Genomic DNA, 20,088 nt, shown 5'->3' on the forward strand with positions numbered 1-20,088 from the left:
GGGAGCAGGTTTTCCAGGACACACAGCCAAGATGGTCTCTGGTCTCTTCAGCAGCCTCAGTTGTTGTAGCTGGATTCGGGCAGGTGAGAAAAGACCTGCAAGGCAGGGAGCAGGTCTTCCAGGACTCACAACTAAGATGTGTAGTGTGGAGACGCCTGTGTCGTGCTGGACTTTATTTATTCTTGAGCAGTAGAAGACAGGAAAAAAATATGTAGCACTAATGGCCTTACACAGGGTGAATGTTATGCTTTGTAGATGGGGAAAAGGTTAACCATGATTAGACATTATTATTCTGTGGCCAGCAGACTGTACTGATCCCCATCATTTGTGGCTGTTTTTAAAAGGCCTCTATGATAGATCTGGCTGAAGCCTTATCGTTGTGGTTTGTGGTCACAGAGACCAGCTGAAACCCCAACCATGACCCATTCACATAGTTCTAAGGCTACTCCAGATGAGCTTTCTTCCAAACCCACAAAAAAGGAGAGAGAAACACAAGCCAGCTGTTATGCACGTTAATGAATAAGGGTTAAAATTCTTGTGCAGCAATTGCCACTCTCCACTGGAAATGGCTTGTGTCTTTTTCTTAACTAATTCAGCTTGATTGGCTGTTTATCCAAGGAAATGCTTTGAGAACCAAATGAAAGCTTCATAGAACACAAGTGTCTTATTTTATTGATTTTTTTCAATGCAATACAAACCCTTAGGCAATATATATAGTTATTCCAAAGACATATAAACTGAATGCAATATTATCAAATGAAATAGCATCAAAGGCAACAAACAGTGCTAGCCTGTGCATGTCTACTCAGAAGTAAGTCCCATTTAATTCAAGAGCTGCGCTCCCAGGTAAATGGGTGTTGTGTGACCTGAACCTCAACTCATGGACACAGAAAAAGGTAAAGGGACCCCTGACAGTTAGGTCCAGTTGCGGACGACTCTGGGGTTGCGGCGCTCATCTCGCTTTACTGGCCGAGGGAGCCAGCGTACAGCTTCCAGGTCATGTGGCCAGCATGACTAAGCTGCTTCTGGTGAACCAGAGCAGTGCACGGAAACGCCGTTTACCTTCCCGCCGGAGCGGTACTTATTTATCTACTTGCACTTTGATGTGCTTTCGAACTACTAGGTTGGCAGGAGCAGGGACCGAGCAACGGGAGCTCATCCCATCAGTAGTGAATGGCATATTTGGGTCAACCTGACCTCCCTCTGTCCAAGTCACAGTTCCATACTGCGATGGATAACGCCCTGGTGAGGTCAGTGCCACACCTCCCCTCTCTGCATATGTGTCCCAGTGTACAGCAGCAACTCAGCCAGAGAGAGGTCAGTTAAGTGAACATGCTCACTACGCTGTTTGCTTGGACAAATGTGCAGACTAGAACATAATTATCCTTATAATTTTGCAGGTTTTCCTCTGTATGCTTTAGTTGCATGTCTCCCTGCTATGTACAAGGTCTGAAGTAAGAAAGACAAAACCTCTCTGTTTCTTTCTCCTCAAATTATATGCTGCTTTTGTTCAGTTTGTACAGAAAAGTGTTATCAGGACTTTTCTCTCTGGACACCGTATGTATTATTTAAGTGACTTTGCAAACCCAAGGAAATAAAGAAATGACGCCAATCAAACAAGGAAAGGAAGGTGTTCCAAAGATGGTCACCACTGTCTCTGGAAACTAGTTGCCTCACTTCAGAAGACAAGAGGCAGCCAGAGTCAGGCCTCTGTTGAAGCTCTCAGCAGCTGGGCTGGTACTGTACAATGAAGAGGGGCACACAAAGTATTTCAAATATATGAAGAGCTAAAGTCCTCTATCCTAGGAGTACTTCAGTGCAGACCACTCATTTAATTAATCATAAATGAGGGCAGTTCTCTTAGACTAATGGATCGCCCCTGAAAAGCAAGTATTGAGACACTCTGCCTTTAAAAGCCATGCTAGTTAATCAACAATCTTTGGGCTTCGCTGATTGTTCTTCAGATGTTTAGCCAGCAGAACAATCTCCATGCTTGCTTAAATTTTTGCTTTAGGTGAGGTTCAATATCAATCTAATGGTTTGTGGAATCCCTCTGAAATGTCATTCACCTTACTGAAATCTTATATCTGCTTTCACAGTTCCTCAGATGGTTCTCCAGAGAAAGAACCCCCAGATTTACTTTAGATGCCACTTATTGGTGAAACCCTGGAGGTACATCTGGAAATTAGACATCCATAAATGTAACCTTGGTTACCTAAATATCATTTCGCTTAATGATCCATGTTCCCCACATAGCGTATGTAAATTACGTTTTGCAACTATTGAGAGCTTCTTTTTTGAGGATTTGCTCACCTTCTGAGTTGCATACCACTAAGAAATGGGGCCATTTTAATCATGGCATCTTGACTCTGGAATTCTCTGGCACTGGGTTCCCTCTCTGTTGATTTTAAAGAGAGAACTAAAAACGCTGCTTTTTGCAGCTTTACCATAATGGAATTTGGAGTTCATTGATAAAGTGGATTTGCTGACTGCTTTTCTTGCTTAACCTTTTTTTAAAACAAAAAACAAAAACCCAGAAAAAAAACACTTGATGTTGCTTGTTTATAAACTCCAGGACCTTTCTTTTGGGAGCCATTACTGTTAAAAATGTCGAAACTTACCAGCTCTGTATTCTTCTGCTTTGGCAATCACTCATAACCAAGTAAGATTGTCTTCCACGAACACGGTCTTAACAGTGAGTCTGTAAGTGACTGTGGAGGCGAAGTCCTTCCACGGTGGGGACATAGGTTTCCGGGCGGGAGTTGATCATGGTGAGCTTGGATCCTAGAATGCAACAACTGATTGGCCTGCAGAAAAAGACCAATCAGGCTCCAGGAGGGAAGCAGAATCAGCCAATCAGACGGGACTCATTATAATGTATATAAAAGCCTGAGGTTTGGGGGGCAATTCAATCACTGTTTTACAAGCTGCAATAAAGAGCATGAAATCACTGCATGAAGCTCCTGCAGCCAATCGGAAGCTGCAGAAGTCATGGCGGACATTCTGGTTCCAAAGAATGTTCACAATCGCTTCTGGGTTTGTGACATTCAGGAGCCAAATGTTCGACTGGCAAGGCGTTCGACTTCCAAGGTACGGCTGTATTTATATCCTGCTTTTCAAAATTACCCAGAAAGCAACTCACAAGAAGAGTAGACAACATATAGGTACAGGGATGGAACCCTGTCATCCATCCAATGATGCCAGGTTCTGAGGCCTATACTCAGTTTGAAGCCCCTATCCTCTCATTTGGTAGCTTCTGAGACATATTATATCTTGCTTTCTCGCATTATCTTTCTGATCCCTTTGATCCTTCAGCAACAGTCGTTCTAAGTCAACGAAGTCCTTTTAGTGTGACCACGTGAGCATCGCCATGTGGTAGGGCATAGGATCGGGCGTCAGCAAAGTTTATAAAAAAACAATACTTGTACAGGTATTCGATGCGCAGTTGTGTAGTTGGAGCATGAAAGGCATTGACTGCATGGGGGAATCATGTGCTCATCCAGTGCTCAAGGGGGCACAGTGGCAATGAGGTTCTGCGATTCCTTGCGCAAAGCCTGGCCTTTTTTTCAGGACTCACTCAGCATCCAGACTGCTAAATGCCGGCCCTTTCCAATTATCATTGCAGCTGTCAAGCCAGTTATCGTAACAGTGTCCACAGTCTTCAGAGGGTCTGCCTTTCTCACTGTGAAAGCAATCAAACCTGCATGTCAGTGCTTGCAGCTCATCTTTCTCCAAGAATCCTAAAAAGAATACTTGTCATGTTTGATATTGCTCATCAAGCCCAATATTTTAATTCAGATTGATATCTGAAATTTGGATGCCTCGTATTTGGGTGAATACCTGTCGTGAGGAATTCTGCTGACATGCCTGGGTGCTGTTTCCATCTCTTATACTGTTTTATTTCATGAAAGCTGTATGCTACCAGGCGGGACACATGCAGAAAGAGGGCACGTTGTTTTTTGATATGCTGTCAGTGTCCAGGTAAGGACAAAGTCCAGGGCCTGTACAGTTTGTTGGGGAAAAAGGCAGTGGCAGTGCTCTCCATTGGCAAGTTACCATGGTGGCACAAAGACTAAAGCTGCATACGCACTATGACTTTAAGGCACATTTAAATCACATGCTTTCCCTCATAGAATTCTGGGCACTGCAGTTTACTGCTCCCAGAGTTACAATTGCGTGTTCAGACCCAGAAACCTCCCCCCCTAAATAAATTCAGACGACTCAAATTTTTGGTTTTGGTTTTTGGCAGAATTTAGGCCACAACTTTATTGATTACAGAAAGTGACTGGTTGCATAGGCTCTGGTTTGACTAGCTCCCTGCCATGCAGGTAGCACTGACCCAGGGCACCAGCATAGGTCAGCCAAGGGTGGACACCTGGATAAGCGGAAAGCCGGGAACAGGCTAACTCCGCCACCCAAATGTCTCCCTGGACTCAGGCATGGCATAACCGTCTCTCAGGGGTTGACCAAATCACTGAGTCCCTGGATTCCTTTAACGGAATACCCTTCACATAGGGATGGCGAGAGCGTTCTCCCATCCCTATTACCTGAACCAGAACCTATCCACAACCTTACAAGTTGTGGCGATTTGCTGCGTGGCAGGTGAAACCCAAATGGCAACAGCCAATCTGCCAAGTGGGGAAAATTTCTGCCGTGCCCCTGTCCCAACGACAGACGACACACGACGGCATAGCAAGGTCAAGCGCAAAGCCCTAAAAGTAGGGAGAGGTGGGTTGGTGTTCCGAATGCACACGCTGAAAAAGGAAGCTCTGGGTCATGTGCATGGGCATAAATAGGTCCCTCGAACCATTTGGACTGCGTCCCATTGGCCAGATTGCACCCAGCTTCGAGGGACCTACCAATCGGGTCTTGTGGTTGTCAAGGTCTCACTGCAATATGTATCCTCTTTAAGGGAGGACCCGATTTCCCAGCAGCCCTTAACAAACTACATTGCCCAGAATTCTTTGAGGGTGGAAACGTGCTTTGAATGTGCTTTAAATGTATACTGTGTACACAGAGTAAGATGACAGCCTAACACTAGAGCCCCTCGTTCAAGAGGCTTAAAACATCATAAATTCTTGCTCAAACCATATAATGAAATTCAGAACTTATAACTCTGGTTAGCAGGCTCTCAATGTCGTGCCAGTCTTCCGATATCCCTAATTAGCTAGAGTTCCAAGGTGCCGCATAGGCTGAATTTTAGCCTTAGATCCCCAGTTAGCAGTTACCAGGGATGGAGGAATCCAACATAAAGTACTTATTGATTACCCACCATGTTCTGCTATTGGTGGTGAATTTCTGCTTAGAAACCCGAAGGAGCATCTCCACCCCATCATGCAGTCCCATACACTAATATCCAGTTCCAAGGGCCTTCTGGCAGTTCCCTCATTGCAATAAGTGAGGTTACAGGGAACCAGACAGAGGGCCTTCTTCGTAATGGTAATGGCACCCACCTTGTGGAATGCCCTCCTGTCAGATGTCAAGGAAATAAACAACTACAGTCATACCTCGGGTTACAGCCACTTCAGGTTACATTTTCTCGGGGTGCGGACCGCCGAAACCTGGAAGTACTGGAATGGGTTGCTTCCGAGTTTCGGCAATCGCGCATGCGCAGAAGTGCTAAATTGCTCTTTGCGCATGCGCAGAAGCACCGAATTGCAACCCACGCGTGTGCAAACGCGCAGACACAGGTTGCGAACTCTGTGGGTTGCAAACGTGCATCCCACACGGATCACGTTTGCAACCCGAGCATCCACTGTTTCTGACTTTTGGGAGACATCTGAAGGTAGCCCTGTACGTATAGGGAAGTTTGTAATATTTGACGCTTTACTGTGTTTTTATAATTGTTGGAAGCCACCCTGAGTGTCTGGGGCAACCCAGTCAGAAGTGTGGCATAATATTATTTGTTTGTTTGTTTGTTGCTTCAGATTTATTTATAAACTGGAACCCTATCCTCATTTGCAAATCCCTCATCCTTTGCTTGCAGGTGTTGAGATCATTAATCCACCTGATTTTTATGTATTTTTTCCTTTAATGTAATGGTGCAAAAGATTATTGATCGATAAGGCAGAGAAATGAAATAGACAAAGCAATGGGAAATCACCTCCCCCCCTTTAATAATCCCATTAAGCCCACAATGTGCTGTTGCGGATTCCAGCATCCTTTCCTACGGTGGATTTAACCTTGTACGAACACCATTCATTTCAGGAGCACTGTATGTACAGAAGCATAAGAATACTAAGTTCACGACATGAAAATACCAAGTTCATGCCCTGCAGAAATGGCACTCCTAAGGCTAAAAAGAACCTTTCATCTCAATGTGATGGGAGAGTAAGCAGCTGTGCTACCTCTGGGACAGCCCTAGAGAAAAATGTGTCAGAGAACTCTAGGCTCCAATCAGTGAAGCAACTTAGCAACTTCTTGGAACTTTTTTTCTTGTTGTGGTTTATTATTACACACACACACACACATATTTATATGTATATATAATATCTCTCCCTTAGACACGTGCAGTTCTGCTGCTCAAAGCTTCACGGTAAAGTGGCCACATGTCCTATTTTACAGAGGACATTCCTTGCTTTGATGGATGGGTTTGTCACTGGAGAGGACAGACCACTGTTTGAAGGGCTGTTGGGCTGAAGTCCGGTTTAAGAGCCCTGAGAATAGAGCAACAGTTATTTGTATAATTTTAACAATTTATTTAAATATTTATAAACCACAAATGTATGGCAAGGCAGTGCACAACATAAAAATGTAACATTACAGTGACATGAATAAAAACCTCAAGAAATGGATTTTTTATAAAAAAAAAATGTCCCCAGGCCTGTCTGAAAAGTACAGTTTTCCAAAGATCTTAATAATAATAATAATAATAATAATAATAATAATAGTTGTTGTTGTTGCTTTCTGGGATTCAAGCTCATTTAGCACTAGAACAGCAGAATGAGGAGACATGCAGTTCACCTATTCACAGTCTTTCCCCTTACAGTGACATGTATCATATTTCTATTTGAATTATAGTAATTCTTTCTAAATTTACAGCCGTATAAATTAGCATATGCAATCCGAATACAAATCTATGCCCTCTCTTTTGGCAAGGCTGAAGTGGTCACCCAACTTCAAAAATAAGTCTTCTGCTTCCTGCAAACTTCCTTTCCCCACCCACCCAACCTTCCACTTTAAGAAGGGAAATTGCAATAATACACGAAGAATCCTACTGGATCAGGCCACAGACAAATCTAGTCCAGCACCCTGTTCTCACAGCAGCCAAACCAGAGGCCTCTGGGAGCCTTGCAGTCCATATGCATTTTGTACTTGCATATTGCTTAGTCGCAAGGGCTGATCAATGTAGTTAAACCTTCATTTCTGAGAGACAATATATAGACATGTGTTAAACAGTGAGGATGTGTTATTTTATTTACAGTGGTACCTCTAGTTACAGACTTAACTTGTTCCGGTGATCCGTTCTTAACCTGAAACTGTTCTTAACTTGAGGCGTGCATTCGCTAATGGGTCCTCTTGCTGCTGCTGCGCCGCCGGCACTCAATTTCCGTTCTTATCCTGGGGCAAAATTCTCAACTTGAGGTAACTCTTCCAGGTTAGCGGAGTTTGTAACCTGAAGCATTTGTAACTTGAGGTACCACTGTATTAAATTTCTGTGCTGCCCTTCATCCAAGGATCACAAGGAAGTTTACAAACCCCCAAAATTACCCCCAAAATTAAAAACACAAGAAGTTTTTTTTTAAAAAAATAACATAACATAACATAATAAATTGTAGTATATGTGAGACGCTTTGAATGCTTAGAAAGTAAGCCGATGCCATGTCTGACTCTACAGAGGGCAGTCCTCTTACAGTGGTACCTCTGGTTAAGAACTTAATTCGTTCTGGAGGTCTGTTCTTAACCTGAAACTGTTCTTAACCTGAAGCACCACTTGTTATGTACTGAAGTTCTCACCCTGGGCCAGCAGGGGGATACTGTAGATAGTTATGCAAATGAAGGATCGAAAGTGACGTTCAGTGATTGGATAGCTTTAGAAAATGGCAATAGTTACATTGTTCTGGAGCTCTATATAAGCAGGCTGACTGAGCTCCTCAGCCAGTTCTGTTCCAGCTTACAAATAAAGAGCTGCTTTGGAAGAATCGCTGTGTCTTCTGCTATGTCTACTCACAACTTAACACCACTTTAGCTAATGGGGCCTCCTGCTGCCACCGCATGATTTCTGTTCTCATCCTGAAGCAAAGTTCTTAACCCGAGGTACTATTTCTGGGTTAGCGGACTCTATAACCTGAAGCATATGTAAGCCGAGGTACCACTGTATTTGAAAGGGCTGTCTGTTTGAAGGGCTGTCTGGTCCAGAGATCGTAGAGTCGTAGAACTGTAGAGTGAGAAAGAACCTTGTAGATCATCTAGTCCAGGCATGTCCAACAGGTCAATCGTGCTTGACAGGTTGCATCACGCTAGTTGTTGATCGCGGTCTAGTAATGACCCCCCCTCCTGTGTCCGTCGGCGCTGCAGTAGCATTATATAGGGGTAGCGGAAGCAATGTTGTCTGTTGCACTGCGCGAAATTGAAAGCACTTCATGTTATATTGATGGAAATCCAACCCAAAATAGCTCCGCAACTATGGCCACTGCCCCCCGCCAAATAAAAGCTCAACAACTTTGGCTTCTGCCCCCCCCAAAAAAACAGCTCAACAACTTTGGCTTCTCCCCCCCCCAAAGGGTAGATCACTGCTAGCTTTTATGTACTGAGAGTAGATCGCAGTCTCTTGGGAGTTGGACATGATTGATCTAGTCCAGCTCCATGCAATGCAGGAATATGCAGCTGCCCCATTTGGGGATCGAACCTGCAGCCTTGGTGCTATCAGCACGATGCTCAAACTAACCAACTGAACTGTAAGACAGTTCTGTAAGACAGAACCAACTGAACTGTAAGACAGGAGAGATCTGAGGCCTTCAAGTTGCACATCAATGGTTAGCACCTGGACAGTAGCAAGCACACGGTTAACCTGGTTGCAGTCTTTCCCACCGGGGTGAGATGTACTGGTTTTTATTTCCTAATTAAATTATAGTAATTATTTCTTTAAAATTGCACCCATACATACAAATTATCATATGCCATTTTATGCAAATCACTTTCCCCTTTTGTCTTTCTTTCTTTTTTTAAAAAAATGCATTTTGTCCTTTTATTGCAATACAGGAGTGGCCTCCTATCATATAAATAGTTATCCTTAGCAAAGCTGCACCTATCTAAAGCGTGCATCTGCATCCTAGATGCCTCGTCCAGTTGCTACGCGAAGCTACATGACCCTTCCTTGTCCTGCCTTTTTCTTTCTTTTTTTTACAAGCCTCGCAGCAATCTGGATCCTGAGAACGTCTGTGCAAAGGGGACGAATCCTTGATCTTGGGGGCTGAGATAATCAGACAAATTGTATTTAATAATAAATAATGACAATATAATGACTCTGGGGCGATCGCTTCAAGGGCAGCGTCCCACAATACCCGGGTGACAGCTAAGAAAGGGGATAGTGTTTTTATGGTTAACGTTTAGTTTCCAAATTAGCACAGTAAGGGTTAGAGGGAGGAAAGAGAATCTACCATTTGAGGAAATAATTTATGAAATGTAGATGGGCCTTCAGTTGGGAATAGGGCCGGGCAAAATGTTAGCAGCTCTTTGTTCCTGCAGCTGGCCTGTCGAATTACACAGAGCCAGCACAGTAAATAATACTGCTATTGTCTGCCTGTGTCAGAGACAGACAGAAGGTACATTTGGATTCGGTCCAAACACCACAAGGGCCACTCATAGTCACAGTGTCCAATTACTGCTTGCTTGACTATAAAATGCACTTTTTAAAAAAGCGAGAGGAGAAGAAGAAGAAGAAGCTAATTTAAGAATGTCAGCTTTCAAAAGGGACAGTGTTAAAAAGGAAGGAGGAAGGTGGAAACCAACGATTTTCTTCCCCGTCGGGAAAGAGTGGAAATAAATAACGCTGGATACCGTATAAGAGTCATCAAACATGCATATGACAAAAGTGATCAGGATGGCGATAATTTTAGCACGGCTATAATGGGAGCAGGAAGTTGTCCGGGGCTTCGGAATGCTGATCTGTCCGAAGAAGAATCTGGGGTTTTCTTTTCAGGGAAACAGACTAAGTGCTTTTGAAATACTGTGCATGAGAAAAATGCGCCCAATTGCAAGATATGTTGTGGTAATAACTAAGAAGTTGAGCCTGTGTTTGCTTACTTCCTTTACCCTCCCAATTCATTTTCCTTTTGTGCCTTTACAGGGGCTAGCTCAGTGTTTCTGAGTTGTAAGCTGCCCTCAGTGCATATTTTGGCTGAACAGCAAGGATGATGATGATGATATATTCATCCTTTTCAGTCAGGGGTGTTGTTTGGTGGGTGGCCCATTTTTTTGTGCTGCATCTCCTGCTCCTGCTTATTCAGCAGTAAAATGTGGGTTTTCCCGGGAAAAGCGCCACACCAAAAAAAAAAAAACACAAACAAAAAAAACCTGGATAGCTCAGTGGTGCTGATAACACCAAGCATGTAGGTTCAATCCCTGTGTGGGACAGCTACATATTCCCGCATTACAGGGGGTTGGACTAGATCAGGGTTACTGGTCATGGGCTGGATCACTCCTGCAGAGATCGTCCGTGGGGCGGGCCAGCGCAGCGCGACGCCGAAAATCGCATCTGCGCAAGTCCACAGCGCTGAAAATCGCTTCTGTGCATGCCCAGACGCTGAAAATTGCGCCCGCGCAGAAGCAATTTTCAGTGTCTGGGCATGCGCAGAAGCAATTTCCGGTATCTGTGTGTGCACAGACGTGATTTCCAGCGCCGCTCAGCAAGTCCCCACGCCGCGCTGGGCTGGTTTAGCGCAACGCACAGGGGACTCACCGAGCAGGCAGCTTGGTTTGGGGGCAGCTCGGGGGCCGGTAAAACGGTCTTCATGGGCCGCATCCAGTCCATGGGCTGCACGTTGCTAACCCCTGGACTAGATGATGCTCAAGGTTCCTTCCAACTCTATAATTCTATGGAGCAGGAAAGCCAAGAGCTTTTAAAATTAGCCTGAATTTGCATCTCCACAGGTGTTAGCATATCCACCTGCGTCTAATTTTTTTTCTTTTTTGGACCTAGGAATATTCCTCCTGCAACCTGCCTTTAGCCTAAATATGCATTTGAGGACCCACTTCTTAGTTTTTTGCATATGAGGACTATATATACAGTGGTACCTCAGGTTACATACGCTTCAGGTTACATACTATTCAGGTTACAGACTCCGCCAACCCAGAAATAGTGTTTCAGGTTAAAAACTTTGCTTCAGGATGAGAACAGAAATCTTGCTCCGGCAGCACGGTGGTAGCGGGAGGCCCCATTAGCTGAAGTGGTGCTTCAGGTTAAGAACAGTTTCAGGTTAAGAACGGACCTCCAGAACGAATTAAGTACTTAACTCGAGGTACCACTGTAGTTTTGAATGAAGACATGGATATGGTTGAAAGGCTAAAATGAATTCTTTGAGCCAGTTTTATCTTTGTTTGAGAGAATCATTGTTTCGGTGGGGGAGGGGAGGGGATCTAAGGAGAAGCAAACTATGACATTTTAGAGTAAATTGAGCAGTGGTACTGAGTGGCAGTCACTCAAGTAGTTTTAAACACAGGATATGACATTGCTGATCTTTCAACAAAGAGTTCCAAGATTAAAATCGGCCTCCTTACTAGAGTTTTGGAGGGTAGCCAATGTAACACGTTTTCAAAAGGGATTCTGGGGGCTGCATCTCAGAAGTCAGGCACCTGACAGCCAAATCATGTGCCTGCCCCTAGGTACATTGATTGAGAGCATTATTAAAGCTAGACTAGTTAAGCTGATATAATTGTGACGCTAATAGGAAAAAAGGGCCTTGCTGAAACCAGAAACCAATAGGTCTGCAGAAGAACATTTCACCCTGCAAGGACAATTTATTACTAAACTTAATGTCACCATCCTTGAACAAAGGAACTTCAAAAGGAAACTCTAGCATGAAATTGCTGAATTGCAGCTTATCAAAACTTTCGGTTCTATTCATTTGGGCCTGAACAGAGATAGTGGTTTCCTGTCCCACTAAAGGTGTCAATTTACCCAAGAGATGCTAAGATATTTCCAATCACTGATGCTGTGAAGAATCACTGTGCTCATCTTGCATACATTTTTGGTTCCCAGGATTCTTTGGTGGTGGTGGGGAAAATGTGTTTTAAATGTATAGGGTGTGTGTAGCCTAAATGTAGGAATAATTGGACAGTTGTTGGTGGGAGATGTAGTTCCAAACATCTGAAGGGCACCAGGAGGGGGAAGACTGTGATAGAGGCGAGACGACAGCGGAGAGAGAGATTTATCTCTCGCTCACACTCTCAGGACTCAACTACATTAGTAAAGAAAAAGCATTTTATATGCGTTATAACACTGTGACACCAGATGGCGCTGTGGAGTTCTATCTTTCGCCAACGTGATTTCCCACTTTGAGGTTTACAACACGTTTTCCTGAAACGCTTTTTAAAAAAAAATGTGTCTAGATCCAGCCTCTCTCTCTCTTTCCAGTACTACTAAAATTCAGGATTGGTGGTTCACAACCAATACAGAAGCATTCAAGCATGTCACCCTAAACTCCAAGTAGTGAGAGACTGAATGAAGGTCAGTGAAGACCATGGTATTTTTTTTAGGATACATGGTTTTATTTAACCATATCTACAACCTGAGCATAGGATGGAGGGGCCCAAAGCATGAAAACATCCCAACCAATCTTGTTGCTCCACTGGGTTTCAAGAGAAGTTCAAAAATCCAGTACAGAACAAAGTGGTTGAGTATTGAATTGAATTTTATTATTACGGCCACAGACCAGTTCTGGCTCACTTACAATATCAGGAAAATCATAAAACACAACAGGAATACATTGAATTGCAATTGGGTGTAACAGAGACAATTCAGATATAGCGGCAATTAAAAATATATATTAAATCTTGATCACTAAAATATAACCTAAAATTGCCATTTAAAACCTTAATCATTTTGGTAGTACAGCTTGTTCCCTAAGTTTTATGGCAGTCGCACAGAATTTGGCTACCCTTAGCGTGATCTCTAGATCCTTTACCTCTACCAGGAGTTTTAGACATTGAAGTTCGGACCCATTTGAAGATTTTTGTACAAGAGGAGTGATAAATAACAGGAGTGGTTGAGTAACTTTCATAGTTATTTGATGGGCAAGTGCCTTTGATGTCACAAATTCACGATCCCTGAATACTCAGCCAGTGTTACTTTGTAGTTGGAGAAAAAATATTTTGCTTTGTTTTTAAGTATTTAGTGCCTTTCCACTTCATTGGAATGGGACTCTAAGGATGGCTGCCGTGCTAAATTTATCAGTCTCTATGGTGCTGGAGGACTTGTTTTCATTAAAACACATGAACATAGTTATCCCTCTGGAATTTGTCTCTGTAGCAGTGAGTGGTCTCTAGCTTCTCCTCTGCATCTACCACCAGCAATGGTTTTCTTGGGACGGCAAGACAAAAATGAAATGTAAAAAAGAGAGTGCGGAGGAGAACTAAATTAGTTCTGAAATCCACTCCATCCGATACCTCTTCTGCTAGAGTCAGCACATGCCTTCAGCTCGACAAGATTGTCCCCTTTACAGCTTAGCAGGGGGAGAAATATCCCGTACGTATCCATGAGATACATTCACTTGAAACCACAAAGGGGTTTTTAATATATATGCTACAGGTACAGGAGCATTATCAATCACAATGTTAAAGCCTTGATAAGCTCTATGTAGGTGAGTTCATCCTCCAACTCTTTCATCTTTGGATGTCTTGCCGAGTACTTCATTTGGAGAAAGTCCTAAAAGCCATGTTGGGTAACAAGAAGGGATAAAAGTGTAAACCTGTCTGTTCATATTTGCCAGTCCTCAACGTGGAGAGCACAGCAAGCATTCTGTCAAGGAAAATGAGGATTTTCTCTTTTGCTCCTTTGAATCCTCAAACGATGCATCTTCTTTGTAAGAGAAAAAGAAGTATCTCAATACTTAAGTCAAAATAACAAACTTTTCAAAGGCTGGAAACTTGGAGCCGGTTGCGAGACTTGTGAGTCTTCTACTGTTGGATTGTTTGATATGCCATGAAACAGAAAGAGCTTGAAAATTTTCATCTTTAAAATGATGGATATGGACAGTTCTTTCTCCACAAAGCAGCCTTCAATTATTAACAGCGGGGCTTGCGTTCCACAGAGAGAGGGGCAGAGGAAAAGTGAGGGCCTCCTCAGTGTCTAGAGTGAAACCTCTCCTCACAGCTCGCGTCTATTCTCTCTTGCTTATCCAGGGATGCTAATGTTTCCATGGCACACGCAGAAATATTGACATGCTGAGAGAAATATGCAAAAACCCAGCTCTTTTGAAAAGCCGGGGTTAAAAAATGTCACTTAGATATTTTAAATTTTTTTATTTTTTTTAGTCAAGGTGTCTGCCTCTTTCTTATCACACACAGCTACAAGGAAGTGATTTGCACCGCAAATGAGATTACTTGAAAGTGATGCCAAGAGTCCACGGAAAGGCAAAGGCCAGATCCCACACTGGTAAAGTCATGGCACAAGCTACCTCTCACAACGAGATGCTTCTGTGATGGTTTCAGTAAGAAAGATGTTGCAGCTTTGCATCTCAAGGTTTAATGACACGACATTATGATTTCATTTGCTCTTTTCCTTGGCGAAAACCAGGGTTGATTAATTTCTTTCAGGCATTTAATCCTCTTGGAAGCATGCCTCCGATTCATTTTGTGGAATTTTTTTAAAACAAAACAACAACAATGCTTAACAGACAAATTCACAGATGGTAGGGTGGCAGTGCCATCTCAAAGAAAAAAGTATCCTACCTGCCGCTCACACAGAGGGAATGCTTCTTCTAAGATGGCTTCTGGTGCAACATGCACATGCATCATCTAGAAACATGCAACCGTATGCAGGTTTAAATCCATAAATAATTGGAATTCATATGATGAATTGGCTAGGTCCTGGGTGTATTAATCAGATGGCAGCACCAGTTGACATGAAAGGAAGATAGGCTCGACTTCTTAATGATAAATTCTATCCCAGTCTTTCCCCAAAGGATATTGGGCGGCAGACATAAGCTGGATGTTATTGATGGGGTCTAGAGCGTTCAAGGTTATATTTATGGCAAAGCGTAGATTTGAAGCAGGGTCTCCTCAGTCCTGCACTGACATTCTAACCCAGGCATAGGCAAACTCCAGCCCTCCAGATGTTTTGAGACTACAGTCCCCATCATCCCTGACCACTGGTCCTGCTAGCTAGGGTTAATGGGAATTGTAGTTCCAAAACATCTGGAGGGCCAGAGTTTGCCTATGCCTGTTCTAACCACTGCACTGCACTACACTGAACAGACTAATTGCCTGGTGCAGTGGGCAAACCATCCTCATGAGCTTTCTCCATATTCTATCTCACAGGCAATGGCTCTGGGGAAGCTCTTTAGAATACAAATATTTGCTGCAACAGGTCACTGCAGCTTCCTTAGAGACTTATTTTTATTGTAGCAAGGTCCAGTTGAGGGCTATTTAATCTGGAAATTCTGGAGGTGATAAAAATGCTATAGCCCCTTTGGAGCAGTCGATCTCCTGATTATTCTGGGCTACCTGAACAAGCACTAACACATAACAAGGATTATTAGCATAAAGGTAATGACTCTTGTAGCCCTTATGTGACTCGGTTAGTACTCTATTGTGTCTATTATGGTTTATTTCGGCTTTTACATGGCTGAGGTATCTAGCGCTACCCAGATGCTGTCCATATTAAGAAGTTAACAGGAAAGAGTCACAGGCTGTTCCAGTTACCCAAGACACCAATGTCTGTGCTGTTCTTAGTCTTGCATCAGATGTTTTAACCCGGTTCGTATTTCATATAAAATTGCAGAAAAGTTATTTTGTGTCAGATGCTCATGGTTTACTCTCTCACCCAATTCAAATAATGCCACATCATCTCAACCACCCATGCTCACTTTCTACAAAGCTCCTCCATTGCAATGCGGGATCGTTACACCGTGCAGTGTCGGAGCAAATGACTGCCAGATGTGGCCACAAATGTGCTCAATTCACAATAGTTACATAACTTTTATCTCAGGGGGCTCGGATGGGCAAGTGTTAGCAGCTCCCCTCCACCCCGAGAAAACTTTGCCATTACATTTCCTAATGCAGAGTGAGAATATTGTGTGAAATTTCAGGCAAAATAAATAAATTAGGATGACATTGTTGTATCTGAACATTCTCACACAACCATGGCACTTAATAGATATAAATATACCTAGAAATAGAAATATACCTATAAGGTATATAAATATACCTTAAATATACCTAAGGTAAAGGTAAAGAACCCCTAACAGTTAAGTCCAGTCATGAACGACTCTGGGGTTGCGGCGCTCATCTCGCTTTAAAGGCCGAGGGAGATGGTGTTTGTCCACAGACAGTTTTTCCAGGTCATGTGGCCAGCATGATTAAGCCGCTTCTGGCGCAATGGAACACCGAAACCAGAGCAGCGCACGGAAACACCGTTTACCTTCCCACCGGAGCGGTACCTATTTATCTACTTGTACGTTTTGGCGTGCTTTCAAACTCTGGGCCTACCACCTTTACTATGCATACTAGGGTCCAGAGGCCTGAGTCTTTTCAGGATCATTCTCTAAGGCCCACACCACATTGAGTCATATGCAAAATACCAGAAGTGACAGTTCTGGAAATCTGGAGCAGACACCAAAGTTTGTATTCAACTAAGTTCTATTCAGAATAGACCCATTGAAATGAATGGCCCTGTTAGGCATGTCCATTAAGTTTAACAGTGCTTTATATTTACACAATAGCATCAACAGATGCTGGGAGCCATTTGAAAGTTTTAAAAGCTCAGTATTAAATTGCAAAATGCAGTGTATTTTTAGGAACATTTCCTGTGCATCCTTTTTTATATACATATAGAAAAGTTATTAACACATGTCCCTCTCCTTATGCCTTTGCCATGCATGGTTACTGCACAATCCCATTCAGCTATTTATAAGGTGGTTAGAGATATAGATGTTCTCCTGAAGAATATTCACATGTGGTGTGAAGCACAAGGTGGGCAGGTGAGGCTGAGAGGATATCTCTTTTGCCTTCCTTAAAAAGTGTCCCTGGTAGAATTAGAGCGTTGCATACCCTTCAACATTTCTCTGATGAAAACAGGGACATCCTATTCCATTGTTGTTGTCGTTTGTATTACTACTACTTCTTTATTTATACCATCTGACTGAGTTGCTCCAGCCACTTTGGGCAGCTTCCAACATATATAAAAACATAATAAAACACTAAACATTAAAAAAAACCTTCCCCATACAGGGCTGCCTTCTAAAGGTTGTATAGTTTATCTTCGTGGCTTAAGGGTCACATAAATCCATACCCTCCAACATTTATCCAATGAAAATAGCGACGTCCTAAGGAAAAGCGGGACATTTCAGGATCAAATCAGAAACCAGGACGGCTTCTGGAAATCCGGTACTGTCCCTGGAAAATAGTGACACTTGGAAGGTCTGTACGGCAGCTAATGAATTCCACAATTTCAGCCCAGTTTTGCAGGATGATACCAAAGCCCAAATAAAAGGATTAATCAAGAACGCTCACAACAGTACTGAGTTACGATTTCCAGCTCAAAATATATGGATCACATTGCCAGTACCCCGGCAGAGATAATCTCTGCATAGAACAGTTTTATGGATTTGCAGCCATTAAGTTTCCAGACCTTACAGCTTGCTTGGGAATGTCTGCCAAATCACAAAGAGAGAGAGAGAGAGGGAACAAACCCCCATGTCTGACTAGACTAGTAGTAGCAGACTACAACTCTTGGCCTGTAGGGGTTTGCTTGCGAGTAAAACAAATTGATTCCTCAGGGTTCTCTTTAAGCATCTCAGGCTCCAATCTACTTATTTTGTATAAAAACACACATCTCTCTGCCTGCTCCCAAACAGCCAACTCAACAATTCAGACCTTGATTGGAATGCAATAACTTTTGTTTTGCAATTGTGATCTCCTCCCCCCAATATTTTTTTTGTGTGTGTGTCTTCCTAACATTGCAGCCCGCTATGATGTTACTCTCTCTAATAAGAGAGCAGGTACATCATGGGACATTTTGTTTGTTTCTTCCTTTATTTTTCCATAAAACAATGTGTGACAAGAGGAAATAAAGGATGTCAGGTCTTTGCAGATTTTCAAAGAAATTATTTCCCCAAGAGTACAATCCATATTCTTCTTTTTCTCAAGGACTACCTTTGCTGCAAAAGCATTCTGCCCAAATTCAATCAGACTTACGAGAGCAAAAGAAGAGCTCTGCAGGATCAGACCAAAAGCCTCTTGAGTCCTGCATCCTGTTTCACACAGTTGCCAAGTGGATACCTCTGGGAAGCCTAAAAGCACGGGCACAATGGCACTGGATCTTTCTTTCTTCTTCCCTTAAATGTCACTGCTATTATTCTTACTATGTGAAATTTGAGATGAGAGCTCGCAGGCTCCTGGGTGTATTTACAAAATTAACACACATGGGCAGCCTGACCTTTTAACAAGTTAGGCCCCAAATATCCAAAAGATTGCCTTCTTCCCTACAGACCCCCTTGGAAGTTAAGATCAGCAGAAGGGGTTCATCCACCATCAGAAGCTTGGGGCCTGGCAGTGGCATAGCATGGAGGGCAAGGGGGGGTCCCAGGCACTAAATTCTGAGAGGGGCTTACCAAGGCGCCCCCACAACATCATAGAAGCTGCTGGCTGAGCTCCTGCCGCTTTCCAGAACTGCAAGGAGGTGTAGCACCCTGCTTGTGGTTAACGCTTAGCTGGAATGAAATATTCAACGCAGCAATAGAGAAATTAAAATAATAATTTATTTGTCAGACAAATAAATGTGAGGCACAGTGGTATATGGTTACCAAGCTCTGGCCTGGTCTCCTGCCATTATGGCCAGCACTTATATTCCCTCAGCTCAGCCCCCTTGCTCCTCCTTTGGCTGCCTCTGTCCAATCAGCCTGGTTAAAATTCCTATTGGCTGTTCGCTAGAACCAATCATAAAAGATACACCCATTTCCTATTACCTTTTATGGGAGACAAAGAGCTATATTTCCTTCTATTTATAATTGGCAAACAGCCATTAACCTCTACAAGGCACCTTAATTACCAGATAACCTTTTGCCCTAGACTAGGCGCCTTAACTAACATTTCATCTTTTCACACATTATCAATGAAAGATCTCCTTCTTTGGAGGTCATTAAGCAGAGACTTGACAACCATATGTCAGGAGTGCTCCGATGGCGTCTCTCTGTCTGGCAGGGGTCCGGACCCAATGGCCCTCGTGGTCTATTCCAACTCTTCTATGATTCTATAATTTCTTACTTTCTAAATCCTTTGCATAATTACATTTAAGCCAATATTTCATACATAACATATATAGATTTTTAGAAGCAAAGACCTTTTCTTAAGTAAAAAGGAACTTTATAAAAGCTAGGTTCTCTAAGTTTTCTAAATTCCCTGAAGCTTCAAAGCAGCTTTAAAGAGAGAGAGAGAGGCCTCTTCCCTAGCCAGCTCTGTTTGTATTAGCTCTTGCTTTTTTAACCTTAGGAAGATGTGGCTCAAGTTTAATGGGAGGCACAGTGTTTTTGCAACCTTGATTGATTGTATTCTATCATTTGTATGGTCAGTGTGACCTTTTGCTCCCAGCCTGTTTTATGACTGCAATAAACCAAAGGGGCCTCTGACAAAGACCTTGCCTGCGACAAAGACCTTGCCTCGAAAGAAACATGTGAATTTAAGCTCATTTTTGGAATACAGGAATCTGATCAAAATATAAGCCTTGATTAAAATGCAGGCTATGATCAGATGCCTCATTCCCCCCTTTCAAGCTCAAGGACCTTCATCCCAAGTGTCCTTGATAGCTTGACCTTCATCATATTCCTGAGGTAAAGCTCTGTATAGGGCCATGATATGAGGTAGAGTTTCATTTGAAATCATCTTGCTAATTGTACTTCTAAAACATGAAATGATACATGGCACCATACACAA

The sequence above is a fragment of the Podarcis filfolensis genome, assembly GCF_964270895.1.
Source record: "Podarcis filfolensis genome assembly, chromosome: 1".
NCBI classification, from domain to species: Eukaryota; Metazoa; Chordata; class Lepidosauria; order Squamata; family Lacertidae; genus Podarcis; species Podarcis filfolensis.